General features: G+C 44.2%; 1 protein-coding gene across 1 annotated transcript in view; it reads left to right on the top strand.

Moving 5' to 3' along the window:
* The window catches only part of INTS9 (integrator complex subunit 9), a 154,558-nt gene that overhangs the window by 27,557 nt on the left and 111,772 nt on the right, over window positions 1–15,229 (top strand). The window lies entirely within an intron of this gene.

Raw genomic sequence — 15,229 nt, 5'->3', positions numbered from 1 at the left:
TTTCAGTCTCCTTAAAGCAAACCTGTACTCAATTTGCAGTAATTTGTGGCAACTAAATTAAGAGTGGGAAATAAACTCGGCACCTAGGAAAAGCTAGCACTCCCAGATTCCCTTTCCCTTTGCTGCCCATTCACAGAAGACTTTGTATTTTTTGAATCAGTTCTCATAATACAAAGGCTTCTGTGAATGGGCAGAAAGAGGAGAGGGGCTGTTAAAGGAGAGAAGCACACAGAGCAGCTATGCCCGCCCCTCCCCTGCCCATTCACGATAGCCTTTGTATTTTGTGTATGAGTTCACATAATACAAAGGCTTCTATGAATGAGCAGAATGAGAGGAGAGAAGCACACAGAGCAGCTTTGCCTGTTCCCACCCTTCCTGCTGCCCATTCACAGAAGCCTGTGTATTTTATGAATGAGTTCATATAAAAGCTTCTGTGAATGGGGGGAGGGGCGGCATAGCAGTTCCAGCGACTCTGCTCCCAAAGGAACTGAGACCACAGTGAGCAGAGTAAGGGAGCTTGTGAGAGGAGAGAAGCACATAGCAGCTATGCCCGACCCTCACAACTTGGCTGTGGTGCATAGAAAAGCACACAGCCTTCAGTTGAACTCCAATCTGTTGCAGAAAAAAACCATACGCTATGCGTTTTTTTTGCACCGTGCAGCTCGACGGCCATGGCTTTTTTGCAGTGTAAATGGGGCACATAAAAAGCAATTGTCTGTGTGGCTTTGCAGAGACCTGCATTTATCTAGTGCAGAAAAATGCAAGTCTGCACAAATTTTAGCAAGCCCCAAAGCTGTTCCTTTGTGTTGGATCAAAAAGATTTCATGTCTTTGGGGCCAAGTACAGGCTGGTGTGGGGGGGTGGGAGGAATTACATCAATTAGAAATAATGGAAGACATGCCCCAGTCTCTATTGTTCCTCCCTGAAATAAGCTATGTCTGCCTTGGCTGCAGAAACCCCACCCCCGTGTTGCTTCTTCTTATCCCTATAATTTACATAAACTTGAACTTCAGGCCTAGCTGAGCATTCCTGTTCATGCCTGCGTCATCTGATCATGATGCAGGAAGGAGGTCTGTTGGCACCTCTAGCCCTCTGGGTTTTTAACCACTTGATGACCAGCAACATGCCGGTATGTCGCTGGACTTTAAAGTGGAAGTAAACTCCCCTATCGTTTTCAGCCAAGGAAGCTGCCATCTTTGCCTCTGTTTAATCTTCAACTGCTATGGTGCTGCACATGTGATTCGTTATGACACCAGCCATTGGATGGTTTGATAGTTTGGCTGAGAGCACAGCCAATGTGCAGTTAGCATTCCCGGCATGCTTTTTTTTTTAACTGTTTAAATCGATGGGTTTACTTCCACTTTAAGTTGTCATACCGGGTTGATACCTGCAGCCGGAGGCATCATCCCATTAATGATTTTTTCAGCCAAAGATTGGCTTTCTTCCGAAAGCCATCCCAGTGGTCAATTAGCTGCTGGATTGCTTTTACAAACCGCGGAAGGAGACGCTCCCCCTTCTCTTCTCCCTCGCCCTCCCCCTTCTCTTCTCCCTCGCCCTCCCCCTTCTCTTCTCCCTCGCCCTCCCCCTTCTCTTCTCCCTCGCCCTCGCCCTCCCCCTTCTCTTCGCCCTCGCCCTCCCCCTTCTCTTCGCCCTCGCCCTCCCCCTTCTCTTCTCCCTCGCCCTCCCCCTTCTCTTCTCCCTCGCCCTCCCCCTTCTCTTCTCCCTCGCCCTCCCCCTTCTCTTCTCCCTCTCCCTCCCCCTTCTCTTCTCCCTCTCCCTCCCCCTTCTCTTCTCCCTCTCCCTCCCCCTTCTCTTCTCCCTCTCCCTCCCCCTTCTCTTCTCCCTCTCCCTCCCCCTTCTCTTCTCCCTCTCCCTCCCCCTTCTCTTCTCCCTCTCCCTCCCCCTTCTCTTCTCCCTCTCCCTCCCCCTTCTCTTCTCCCTCCCCCTTTTGTTCTCCCTTCTCCCTCTCCCTCCCCCTCCTCTTCTCCCTTCCCTCCCCCTTTCTTCTCCCATCCCCTCTTCTTCTCCCGTCCCCTTTTCTTCTCCCATCCCCTCCCCTCCCATTTTCTTCTCCCCTCCCCTCCTCTCCCCTTTTCTTCTCCCCTCCCTATCCCAATCCCCTCCCCGGAAGAGCTCTGATCTTCTATATGGTATAGGAAACTGGAAGCGATGCAGCATGTGATCCAAAGGTTTTAAGGACAAAGGAATGATCTTGAGTCTAATATCCAGAGCTCTCAAAAAAGAGTACCTGTAGAAAAGACAAGAAGTGCGCCAAACTAAGTGTAGTATATAAAAGAAATATCATTTAATATGATAAAAGCACACAGCCAATTGGCTACTCACAAAATGACATAGTAGTCAGGCATAAGATATAGCGGGGGGAAGGTAATCACAGCCACTTCTGTCCGGAGGAGCGCAGATGGTAAATAGCTGGAACAACCATTCAAGATGTTAGGCAGTAGAGGTTTCAGCATGGCAGTATTAATCTTGTAAAAAAACGCCGCCTCGTGGATGTCAGTAGGCAGTATCAGGGCCGTCTAGCGTCCGGAGAGCCAGAAAACCGGAACCGGAAGTGCGTCTCAGCGTGTCGACCAATCAGAAGACGCGTTTCACAATATCCATTGTTTCCTCAGTTCTAACGGCCAGAGCAGCAGGGGAAGCATTTATATTAAGAGCATTATTGTTTCACACAGCAGGTTAATAAATACACATAATTGCATAGGTAAATAAGCTGAATTAATTACTAAAACATAAAATGGAAATTAAATAAGGAGAAAATAATAAAAAAGAAGAAAATAATGAAAAAATAATAAATAAAATAAGATAAATAAAAAGGGGAAGAAAAAACTATATATAAATAAATAATATAATGATGATAATAAATTATATATAGGGGATATATTGCAAAAGAAGACTGATTTGGTAAGGAAGATAATACGTATAATTTTACAGGCCAATATTATTTGGTTGGAAGAGATAAATTGGGGATACCACAAGCATCATAGATTTTTTAAGAAGATTAATCATTTATTATTAATAAATAAAATATAAGATAGGCTGAATAGCTATTTATGATATATCAAATCAATAGGATAATTTAAATGTAATATTTTAGTGTATTTTGGGGGACAGGATATGGAGTCGTTCAGGTGTATATACAGTGCCTTGCGAAAGTATTCGGCCCCCTTGAACTTTTCAACCTTTTGCCACATTTCAGGCTTCAAACATAAAGATATAAAATTTTTATTTTTTGTGAAGAATCACCAACAAGTGGGACACAATTGTGAAGTGGAACAAAATCTATTGGATTTTTGAAACATTTTTAACTAATAAAAAAATGAAAAGTGGGGCGTGCAAAATTATTCGGCCCCCTTGCGTTAATACTTTGTAGACCCACCTTTTGCTGCGATTACAGCTGCAAGTCGCTTGGGGTATGTCTCTATCAGTTTTGCACATCGAGAGACTGAAATTCTTGCCCATTCTTCCTTGCAAAACAGCTCGAGCTCAGTGAGGATGGATGGAGAGCGTTTGTGAACAGCAGTTTTCAGCTCTTTCCACAGATTCTCGATTGGATTCAGGTCTGGACTTTGACTTGGCCATTTTAACACCTGGATACGTTTATTTGTGAACCATTCCTTTGTAGATTTTGCTGTATGTTTGGGATCATTGTCTTGTTGGAAGATAAATCTCTGTCCCAGTTTCAGGTCTTTTGCAGACTCCAACAGGTTTTCATCCAGAATGGTCCTGTATTTGGCTGCATCCATCTTCCCCTCAATTTTAACCATCTTCCCTGTCCCTGCTGAAGAAAAGCAGGCCCAAACCATGATGCTGCCACCACCATGTTTGACAGTTGGGATGGTGTGTTGAGGGTGATGAGCTGTGTTGCTTTTATGCCAAATATATCGTTTTGCATTGTGGGCAAAAAGTTGGATTTTGGTTTCATCTGACCAGAGCACCTTCTTCCACATGTTTGGTGTGTCTCCCAGGTGGCTTGTGGCAAACTTTAGACGAGACTTTTTATGGATATCTTTGAGAAATGGCTTTCTTCTTGCCACTCTTCCATAAAGGCCAGATTTGTGCAGTGTACGACTGATTGTTGTCCTTTGGACAGACTCTCCCACCTCAGCTGTAGTTCTCTGCAGTTCATCCAGAGTGATCATGGGCCTCTTGGCTGCATCTCTAATCAGTCTTCTCCTTGTCTGAGCTGAAAGTTTAGAGGGACGGCCAGGTCTTGGTAGATTTGCAGTGGTCTGATACTCCTTCCATTTCAAAATGATCGCTTGCACAGTGCTCCTTGGGATGTTTAAAGCTTGGGAAATCTTTTTGTATCCAAATCCGGCTTTAAACTTCTCCACAACAGTATTACGGACCTGCCTGGTGTGTTCCTTGGTCTTCATGATGCTCTCTGCGCTTTCAACAGAACCCTGAGACTATCACAGAGCAGGTGCATTTATACAGAGACTTGATTACACACAGGTGGATTCTATTTATCACCATCAGTCATTTAGGACAACATTGGATCATTCAGAGATCCTCGCTGAACTTCTGGAGTGAGTTTGCTGCACTGAAAGTAAAGGGGCCGAATAATTTTGCACGCACCACTTTTCAGTTTTTTTATTTGCTAAAAAAGTTTAAATTATCCAATAGATTTCGTTCCACTTCACAATTGTGTCCCACTTGTTGGTGATTCTTCACAAAAAATTTAAATTTTATATCTTTATGTTTGAAGCCTGAAATGTGGCAAAAGGTTAAAAAGTTTAAGGGGGCCGAATACTTTCGCAAGGCACTGTATATGTGGAAATATTAATAATAATAATAATAATAATAATAATAATAATAATAATAATAAAGTGAAGATAAAATAAAAAATAGATAATAATTAAAATAAATTAAAATTAAAAAATAGTAATAATAAAAATTAAAATAGAAGATAGATATGAAATAATAGCAACAAAAAGTATATATATATATATCAAAAATAAGAATGAAAATAAAAATAAATAATAAAAAATATAAAAAGTATATAGTAATGAATAATAGTAATAATAATACATAATAAAAAATAATAATAATAAGCAATACATACACATACTGAACGCAATAAAAAATGTATGAATCTATAAGCACATGTGCAAATGCATATACGCATGCATACATATGCATACACACACGCACACGTGTGCATGGGGACAAAATATATAGGGGTGAACAAACCCATAATGCTAATGGGATGTAGATAAGGTAGGAAGAAAGGACACTGAAAATGATAAGAATATTATGAAGGTATAGAAAGACTATGGGAACGTACCAGCACATACGCCCCAAGTGGATCCATGGTTCATAGGGGCATATATGTATGAAGAGGTGTATGGAAAAGATGTATAGATAAAAATCTACCATCTAAGTATACCTCAAAATCTAGATTACCGTATTGATTTCTATTTCTTCGTTTAAGCCATGGGGGGACATCGTATTCAAAGAATATATCCAATATGGCTCCTGTTGGCAAAGACGCTTAAACCTCTCAGCTGGGGTGAATTTGTCTGGAATTGATTCAATTATCCAGACATTGAGGTCTGTGATGTTCTTATGATGGTATGCAGCAAAGTATCGGGCGACACTGTACTTGGGATTACCTGCTTGAACGGCGCGGCGATGATCACCGAACCTGGGCCTTAGGGCCCTGATGGTTCTACCTACATACAGGAGGCCACACGGGCACGAAATGCAGTACACCACAAATTAAGTGGAGCAATTGAAGAAGGAGCTTAAGGTGTAGGTTTTGCCATTAGTCATGAAGGATTTTTTTACCATGGGTGACATGCGTACATGTGAGGCAAAGTGATTTTTTTACACTGAAACATGCCTAAGAGTGGAATTAATGTGAGCTGTTTCAGGATGCCATTTTTGTGAGAAATAAAATCTTTAATTTTACTAGGGGCGATCTCACTCTTAATATTTGGGGCCCTACGAAAGGCGAACTTGGGTTTATCAGATATGCACTGGGATAGGTGTGGGTCTTGTTTGAGAATAGACCAATGTTTTTTGAAGATTGACTCCATTTTTCTGTAGCTTAATTTGTATTGTGTAATGAATCGAGGGGTGGGTACTGTACTCTGTTTTTTGGAAGAAGGTACATTTTCATTTTTATACATAATGCAGGACTCGTTGATGAGTTTGGGAGGTTAGCCCTTCTCCAGAAATTTTTCTTGCATTGTAGTACTTGGAGAAATATAATCATCCAGTCTGGTACAATTAAGTCTTAGTCTGTGGTATTGGCTTTTTGGCACATTGTTTATCCATCTCGGGTGGTGACAGCTGGAATAATGCAGGAATGAATTTCCTGCTGTCGGTTTTGTGTAATTTTTGGCTATGATAGTGTTGTCGGAATGGGATAATTCCAAGTCCAAAAAGGATAATGAGTCGGGATCCATAACAGAGGTAAAAGATAAACGAAAATGATTATTATTGCAATAAGCCACAAAATCGTTAACCGAGCTTTCAGGGCCATCCCAAATAACAATAATGTCATCAATGTATCGGCCGTAGAAGACCAGGTGTGCCGCAAAGGGGTTGTCCTTCCCCACACACCTGGACTCCCACAGCCCCATGGTCAAATTTGCATAGCTGGGGGCAAGATTTGCCCCCATTGCTGTGCCTTGTTTTTGCAGGTAGAAAAAAAACATCAAATGTGAAATAGTTATGCTCTAGACAGAAGCGGGTGGCCAAAAGAATAAATTCAATTTGTTGTGTATTGAGAGAGGGGTCCTTGTCCAAAAAATAAGCTACAGCCTGGAGGCCCACCATATGAGGTATCGAGGTGTATAGATGTTAGGAATTTCCCTTGTGATCAGTAAAAACTCCAGGTGTTCTGAGAAGCAGGAAAATTTATTTCTGATGTGGCCCACAACAGAGAGACATGCTTACAGGACGAAAGCTGAAGAAAAATGTCTGCCAAAAGACTGTGTCCCGCCTTCACGTACCCCATAAGAATAACATCTCTATGCTTCTATTGGCTGAGGGAACATAAATAACGTTGTCATGGCACAGAATGGCACTTTATTAGCTATTCATGTTCCGTACATTCTTAGGTTATCATATTTAGTTAAATCTAATCATCCTACTTACTATGGAGTTAATTAGGACAAAACAATACAATGAGTTAATACAATAATGTGCTCAGAAGTAAGCTTTTTAACAAATCAGTCTCAGGACTATTGTTTTTCTAATATTCACACAATAAACATTTAAAACTTTTCTAACAATAGAGAACATACATCTAGAGACACCCACCTGTATGTCGGCTCCCAAGTGTATGGGTTAAGCAGAGCTATCAAATGGGTCCCATCTCGAGTGAAGGATGGGAGACCCTGAGCCAGGGGTTGGAGAAAATGATCTATATAGAGTGAATAACTGGTAGTAATACTATCCATGGAGGCTACTATAGGGCGACCTGGCGGGTTATTGGTGTCTTTGTGTAATTTTGGTAAGTGATATAAATATGGTATTTGAAAAAAAGGTTTCTGAAAGAAAGCAGCCACAGTTTTATTAAGTATACCTTCAGCAAGAGCACGTGTGATTATAGTATTAGATTCCTCTATGAATCTAGGTAAGGGATCTGATTTCAATTTTTCGTAGTTGTGTTACTATCAGAGAGTAGACGGAATGCTTCCGTCATATAGTCAGCCTTATTTTGTACTACTATTCCTCCGCCTTTATCCGCTGGTTTTATAATGATGTCTTGATTATCGCTCAGCAACCTTAGGGCTTGATATTACAGAGGACTAAGATTATTACTGAAATGAGAGGACCTGGAGGATTCGGATTTACAGAGATTTTGGAGTTCTGAAAAAACCAACTTGGTAGAAGGTAGATAAATACGGACCTTTTGATTGGGTGGTGTTAAAAATCGATTTTGGCTTAAAAGTGGTATGTGCTATGGGGGGAGTAGATGGGGGGAGTATTGGGACCACATAAGGAGGTCAGCATCTACATCTGAACTCCAAAGATCGCACAGATCCTGGAGTGCCTGTTGTTCTGCGGAAGTGTCAGTAGGACTAACTGATTCTTCAGGAACTGTCCTGGAGGTAGTGATGCATTTCATATTCTAGTGTCTTTTCAGTGTTAGATTGCGAATTAGTTTATTGAGGTCTTTAAATATAGTAAAAGAATTAGGATGTATGGTTGGAGCAAAATTCAGCCCTCTGGATAACAAAGAGATTTCATATGTGTTTAAATTTAATGAGGATAAGTTATCGATTTTTATAGTTTCCACAGTTTGTCCGGGCGGGATGGGTCGGGATTTTTGTTTCTATGATGCTTGTGGTATCCCCAATTTATCTCTTCCAACCAAATAATATTGGCCTGTAAAATTATACGTATTATCTTCCCTACCAAATCAGTCTTCTTTTCCAATATATCCCCTATATATAATTTATTATCATCATTATATTATATTATTATTAATTTATTTATATATAGTGTTTTCTTCCACCCTTTTATTTATCTTATTTTATTTATTATTTTTTCATTATTTTCTTATTTTTTATTATTTTCTCCTTATTTAATTTCCATTTTGCATTTTAGTAATTAATTCCGCTTATTTACCTATGCCAGGGCTCGACAAACCCCAGGCGCCAGGTCGCCAATGCGACCAGAAATCGCAACCTGGCGCCTAAGCTGCCACCAGCCCACTCACTATCGATGCCCCAGACATGCAGAGCATTAACACTGACTGCCGTCCTCCTCCCTCCTCCACACTCAGTGGCTCTGGCAAGCATCAAGTGTCGCGCTAAGTGTGTGAAACTAAGAGAGGAGAGAGGAGGATCTGTCAGATTTCAGCTTGATGTCGGGGGTGGGCGGGAACTGGACGGGGTGGGCGGGACCCAACAGCTATCAAACACCAGCCAATGGGATCTGGGCAGGCCACTACTTGTATGTGGCCCCGCCCCTTTTCTTAAGCAGCCCAATCGTTGGCTTATGTTTGATAGCTGCCTGGTCCCGCCCACCTCGACATCAAGCTCAAATCTGACAGATCTGCCTCTCTGTCACTTGTCAGTTTCATACCCCAGCTCGGTCCCGCCCACCCCCGACATTAAGCTCAATTCTGACAGCTCCTCTGTTACTTTTCAGTAACAAAGTGCTCAGTGTGCCACCTGCCAGTGCCAAGTGTCACCGCCAATCAGTGCCACCACCAACCAGTGCCACCGCCAATCAAGGCCACCTGCCAGTGCCGCTGCAAATCAGTGCCACCTGCCAGTGCCGAGTGCCACCCCCAATCAGTACCAGTGCCACCTGCCAATGCCACCTGCCACCAACCAGTGCCACCGCCAATCAGTGCCACCTACCAGTGACAATCAGTGCCACCTGCCAGAGCCACCTGCAACCAGTGCCACCTGCCACCACCAACCAGTGCCCCCGCCAATCAGTGCCACCTGCCAGTGCCGAGTGTCACCACCAATCAGTGCCACCACCAACCAGTGCCACCTGCCACCACCAACCAGTGCCACCGCCAATCAATGCCACCTGCCAGTGCCAACCAGTGCCACCACCAATCAATGCAACCTGCAGCCACCAATCAGTGCCACCTACCAGTGACAATCAGTGCCACCTGCCACCAACCAGTGCCACCGCCAATCGGTGGCACCTGCCAGTGACAATCAGTGCCACCTGCTACCACCTGCCAGTGCCCCCACCAATCAGTGCCCCTGCCAATCAGTGCCACCGCCAATCAGTGCCACCTGCCAGTGCCGAGTGTCACCACCTATCAGTGCCACCTGCCACCACCAACCAGTGGCACCTGCCAGTGCCAACTGCCACCGCCAATCAATGCCCCCTGCCACTGACAATGCCACCTGCCAGTGCCATCCAGTGCCAGTGCCACCGCCACCCAGTGCCACCACCTACCAATGCCACCTGCCAGTGCCACCAATCAGTGCCAACAACCAGTGCCACCCGTTAACGACAACCAGTGCCACCCGTTAACGACAACCAGTGCCACCCGCTAACGACAACCAGTGCCACCGCCAACCAGGGCCACCTGCCAGTTCCAAACCAGTGCCACCTGCCAATCTCCTGCCAGTGCCACTGCAAATCAGTGCCACCTGACAGTGCCAATCAGTGCTATGTGTCAGCGCCACCTGTCAGCGCCACCGCCAATCAGTGCCAATAGTGCCACCTGCCAATGCCAACCAGTGTCACCTGCCAGTGCCAATCAATGTCACGTTCCACGTGCCTGCCAGTGGCAACCAGTACCATCTGTCAGTCCCAAACCAGTGCCACCTGCCTAAGCCAACCAGTTCCATCTGTTGCCAGCCTTACTCTTTCTGGTCAGCCCATAACCCTGATGTAACAGCGTTACGTTGGAGTTATTGACTGGTGCTCCGTTGTGAGTTAGGGAAAGGGGGTGAAAATGACTGGCCTTATCCCAGGAGCTGACAAGCCATACCACTCTTAAAAAAATAAATTAAAAAAAACTGGCTCCTAACTTTTTCAACTAGCTCCTAAATTCAAAGAAAATTTGTCAACCCCTGACCTATGCAATTATGTGTATTTATTAACCTGCTGTGTGAAACAATAATGCTCTTAATATAAATGCTTCCCCTGCTGCTCTGGCCGTTAGAACTGAGGAAACAATGGATATTGTGAAAAGCGTCTTCTGATTGGTCGACGCGTCACTTCCGGTATACAGAGCTTGCGGTCCACGCTGAGACGCACTTCCGGTTCCGGTTTTCTGGCTCTCCGGACGCTAGGCAGCCCTGATACTGCCTACTGACATCCACGAGGCGGCGTTTTTTACAAGATTAATACTGCCATGCTGAAACCTCTACTGCCTAACATCTTGAATGGCTGTTCCAGCTATTTACCATCTGCGCTCCTCCGGACAGAAGTGGCTGTGATTACCTTCCCCCCCGCTATATCTTATGCCTGACTACTATGTCATTTTGTGAGTAGCCAATTGGCTGTGTGCTTTTATCATATTAAAGGGTATTTCTTTTATATACTACACTTAGTTTGGCGCACTTCTTGTCTTTTCTGCATTATATTTCCTAGAGAGTTGTGCTTCTCCTCTCAAGACAGTTGCTGCCACTGCTGTTTGGAATTAGAATTTTTATGGACCATACCTAAAAACTTTGTGGACATTATCTGTATTTCTTTAATACATTTTTATATACCGTATATACTCGAGTATAGGCCGACCCGAATATAAGCCGAGGCCCCCAATTTACCCCCAAAAAAACTGGCAAACTTATTGACTCGTGTATAAGCCGAGGGTGAGACATGCCTGTCCATCCCTGTGTGTGTGTCCGTCCATCCCTGTGTGTCCGTCCATCCCTGTGTGTCCGTCCATCCCTGTGTGTCCGTCCATCCATCCCTGTGTGTGTGTGTGTCCATCCATCCATCCATCCCTGTGTGTGTGTGTGTCCATCCATCCATCCCTGTGTGTGTGTGTGTCCATCCATCCATCCATCCCTGTGTGTGTGTGTCTCCATCCATCCATCCATCCCTGTGTGTGTGTGTCTCCATCCATCCATCCATCCCTGTGTGTGTGTGTCTCCATCCATCCATCCCTGTGTGTGTGTGTCTCCATCCATCCATCCCTGTGTGTGTGTGTCTCCATCCATCCATCCCTGTGTGTGTGTGTGTCTCCATCCATCCATCCCTGTGTGTGTGTGTCCGTGTGTGTGTGTGTGTGTGTGTGTGTGTGTGTGTGTGTGTGTGTCCAGCCTACCTGTGTCCCGAGCCTGTGTCCCGAGCCTCCGTCCCGTGCCTTGCCTCCTTGCCTCCGTCCCGTGCCGTGCCTTGCCTCCTTGCCTCCGTCCCGTGCCGTGCCTTGCCTTGCCTTGCCTCCGTCCCGTGCCTTGCCAGGATCGCCGCTCTTCCTCGGCGGCCATTCTAAAATTCAAAAGCCGCGCCTCCGCCTTCGCCTGTGATAGGCGGAACACTGAATTTCCCAGCAGCCTGTGTTCCGCCTATCACGGACATCGTGTCATCCTCGTCCGTAGTACGAGGATGAGCGGATGTCCGTGATAGGCGGAACACTGACTGCTGGGAAATTCAGTGTTCCGCCTATCACAGGCGAAGGCGGAGGCGCGGCTTTTGAATTTTAGAATGTCCGCTGTCTGTCTGCTCGACACGCTGATCGAGCAGGCAGACAGCGATGACTCGAGTATAAGCCGAGGGGGGCACTTTCAGCCTCAAAAAAGAGGCTGAAAATCTCGGCTTATACTCGAGTATATACGGTATATATATATATATATATATAATTTATATTATTATTATTTTTTTTATTTCCCTTAACCTCTTCCCCCTTCCCCCCCCCCCTTTTTTTTTATAGAGAGGTCTGACGGTGATTGATTCTTGCGCCATCTTATCACTATTTCTCAAAAAAGAGTACCTGTCACTGCCTATTGCTATCATAGGGGATATTTACACATTCCATGTGGTAACAGTAAAAGTAAAAAAAAAGAAAGAAAAATGTGAAGCAACAGTGTAAAGAAATTCTTAATTTTTTTTTTTTTTTTTTAAGTGCTCCCCCCCGTGCTTTTGCGCAAAGGCAAATGCAGGCGTCAATCCGCACATGTGAGTTATCGCTGCAAATGCTAGATCATGGGCAGTAATTCTAGCACCAAACCCCCTGTGTAAATCTAAAGGTGTTAACCTGCAAAGGCTTATAATGCATCGCCTAAGCAAGGTCCATAAAGACCTGGATGAGCGAGTTTGGGGTGGAGGAACTTGACTGGGCTGCACAGGGTCCCGACCTCAACCCGATAGAACACCTTTAGTATGAATTAGAGTGGAGACTGCGACGATCCTAGTCTTCCCGTTAATTTTTTGCGCTATAAACAAAAAAAAGCGACAATTTTGAAAAAATACCCATTATTTTTTACATTTTGCTATAATAATTATCCCCCAAAAATATATAAAAAAAAATGTTTTTCCTCAGTTTAGGCCGATGTGTATTCTTCTACATATTTTTGGTAAATAAAATCGCAATAAGCGTTTATTGATTGGTTTGCGCAAAAGTTATAGCGTCTACAAAATATATTAATATATATTAATAAATTTTTATTGTGACTGTGACATTATGGCAGACACGTCGGAGAATTTTGACACATTTTTGGGACCATTGGCATTAATACAGCAATCGGTGCAATTAAAAATGCACTGATTACTGTAAAAATGTCACTGGCAGTGATGGGGTTAACCAGTAGGGGGCAGTGTAGTGTGTGTGTGTGTGTGTGTGTGTGTGTGTGTGTTTAACTGTGGGGGGGATATGGCTTGGCGTCTGATGTCACTGATCGTCTTTCCCTATAACAGGGAACAGACGATCGGTGACAGCCTCAGTAGGAAGCCACGGGTAGAGGTTTGTTTACACTTACCTCTTCTCGTTCTTCAGCTCTGTGACCCGATCGGGTCCCGCGGTCACAGAGCTCAGGACCCACGGCTGGGCACTTGAAGAGCAACGTACCTGTGCGTGCTTGTGCCCAGCCGTGCCATTCTGCCGACGTACATCGGCAGGAGGCGGTCCTTAAGCGGTTAAGAAAAATCCAATAAACTCAATTTTACTCATACATTTAGGCCAAAATGTATTCAGCCACATCTTTGGTATAATAAAAATGTAAATAAGCATATATTTATTGGTTTGCGCAAAAGTTTTATAGCGTCAAACTATGGTACACTTTCTGGAATTTACGTAGCTTCCCCCCCCCCCAAATGGCCGCATTTTCGACAGTAGATACTCCAAGGAAATTGCTGAGAGGCTTGTTGAGCCCATTGAATATTCTTTTTTGTTGCAAGTGATTTGAAAAATGACAAAAATTACACAATCCAAGGTCCCCATTCATATACTAGGGCCAGTTTTGGGCAGAAGCCAATTAACCTACCTGCATGTCTTTGGAGTGTGGGAGGAAACCAGAGTACCCGGAGGAAACCCACGCAGGCACAGGGAGAACAAGCAAACTCCAGGCAGGTAGTGTCATGGTTGGGATTTGAACCAGCGACCCTTTTTACTGCTAGGTGAGAGTGCTAACCACTACACCACTGTGCTGACCTTTTAGGACCATCTCTGTGTCCTAAACCAACACATCCTAAAAGGTGGCCTTTTATTCCCTGTATGTGGTCAGGGCTATAAAGATATATATTTGTCTGCCAGGGCTCCCCTTCGGGAGTTAGATTCCCTGTTCGTTTCCGTTGCTGGTCTGAAAAAGTGGTATGGCGGTCTCGCCGGCCATCATTTCCAGGTGGATCAGACAGATGTGGTACAGGCCTATGCCTTGAAGGGGCATTTGCCCCCCTTTTCTTGCCATGGCCCATTCCACCAGGACAATTGGGGTCTCTTGAGCTTCCGACCTCGAGTGTCAGTCGCTCTGGTGTGTAGGCGTTGATTTAGTCTTCCGTTCACGTTTTTAACAAATTCTACAGAGTGGATGTAAGCGCATCCTTTGATGCCTGCTTTGGCCGCAAATGTTTTTCTACAGACTGGACGTAAGCACATCATCTGATGCCTGCTTTGGCCACAAAGTTTTTGCGGGCGGCCGTGCAATGTTGCAATTCTACACTTCTTTTTTCTGTTTAAAGAAAATACAGTTACCTTTCAGTATAATGCACTGTTGCATAGTTACCGCAAGTTCTCATGCGGTTAAATCCTTTTCTCTGTAGTTCACTGACTGACACAGCACCCTCACTTCTTATTGATTACGTTATACTGATTGTTGTACTGAGGCTGCAGGAAACAGGCCAGGGGGAACTAGAAGTTCTGTTTTTTTGTACACGTTAACATGTTCTGCCCAGTCATCTCCTGAAGGTGGCGTAACAACCCAATGGTCAAGAATAAAGGAGCTGTGTCAGTCAGTGAACTACAGAGAAAAGGATTTTACGGTGAATACAAAAATCTTTTTTTTTTTTTAAAGCAAAGGCCCTACAGATTAAAATGGTGGGTGTTGCAATTTTTTTTTCGCACAGTTTTTCTGCAGCGATTTTTCAAACCCTATTTTTGGGGGAAAAAACACATTTTTTTTATCTTAATGCAAATGTTTGATGAAATAAAAAAAGATTATCTTATGCTGAGTACATGGATACCAAACACGACATGCTTTTAAAATTGCACACAAACGTGCATCGGCGACAACCTACCTATATTTTTAAAAGCCTTTACAGGTTACCACTTTAGATTTACAGGAGGTCTACTACTAAAAGTATTGCCCACGATCTGACCTTTGCGGCGATA

The sequence above is a fragment of the Lithobates pipiens genome, unplaced genomic scaffold (genome assembly GCF_037356315.1).
Source record: "Lithobates pipiens isolate NorthernLeopardFrog02 unplaced genomic scaffold, aLitPip1_a1.2 Scaffold_18, whole genome shotgun sequence".
In the NCBI taxonomy this organism is placed as follows: domain Eukaryota; kingdom Metazoa; phylum Chordata; class Amphibia; order Anura; family Ranidae; genus Lithobates; species Lithobates pipiens.
This window is presented reverse-complemented; position numbering and strand designations above follow the sequence as displayed.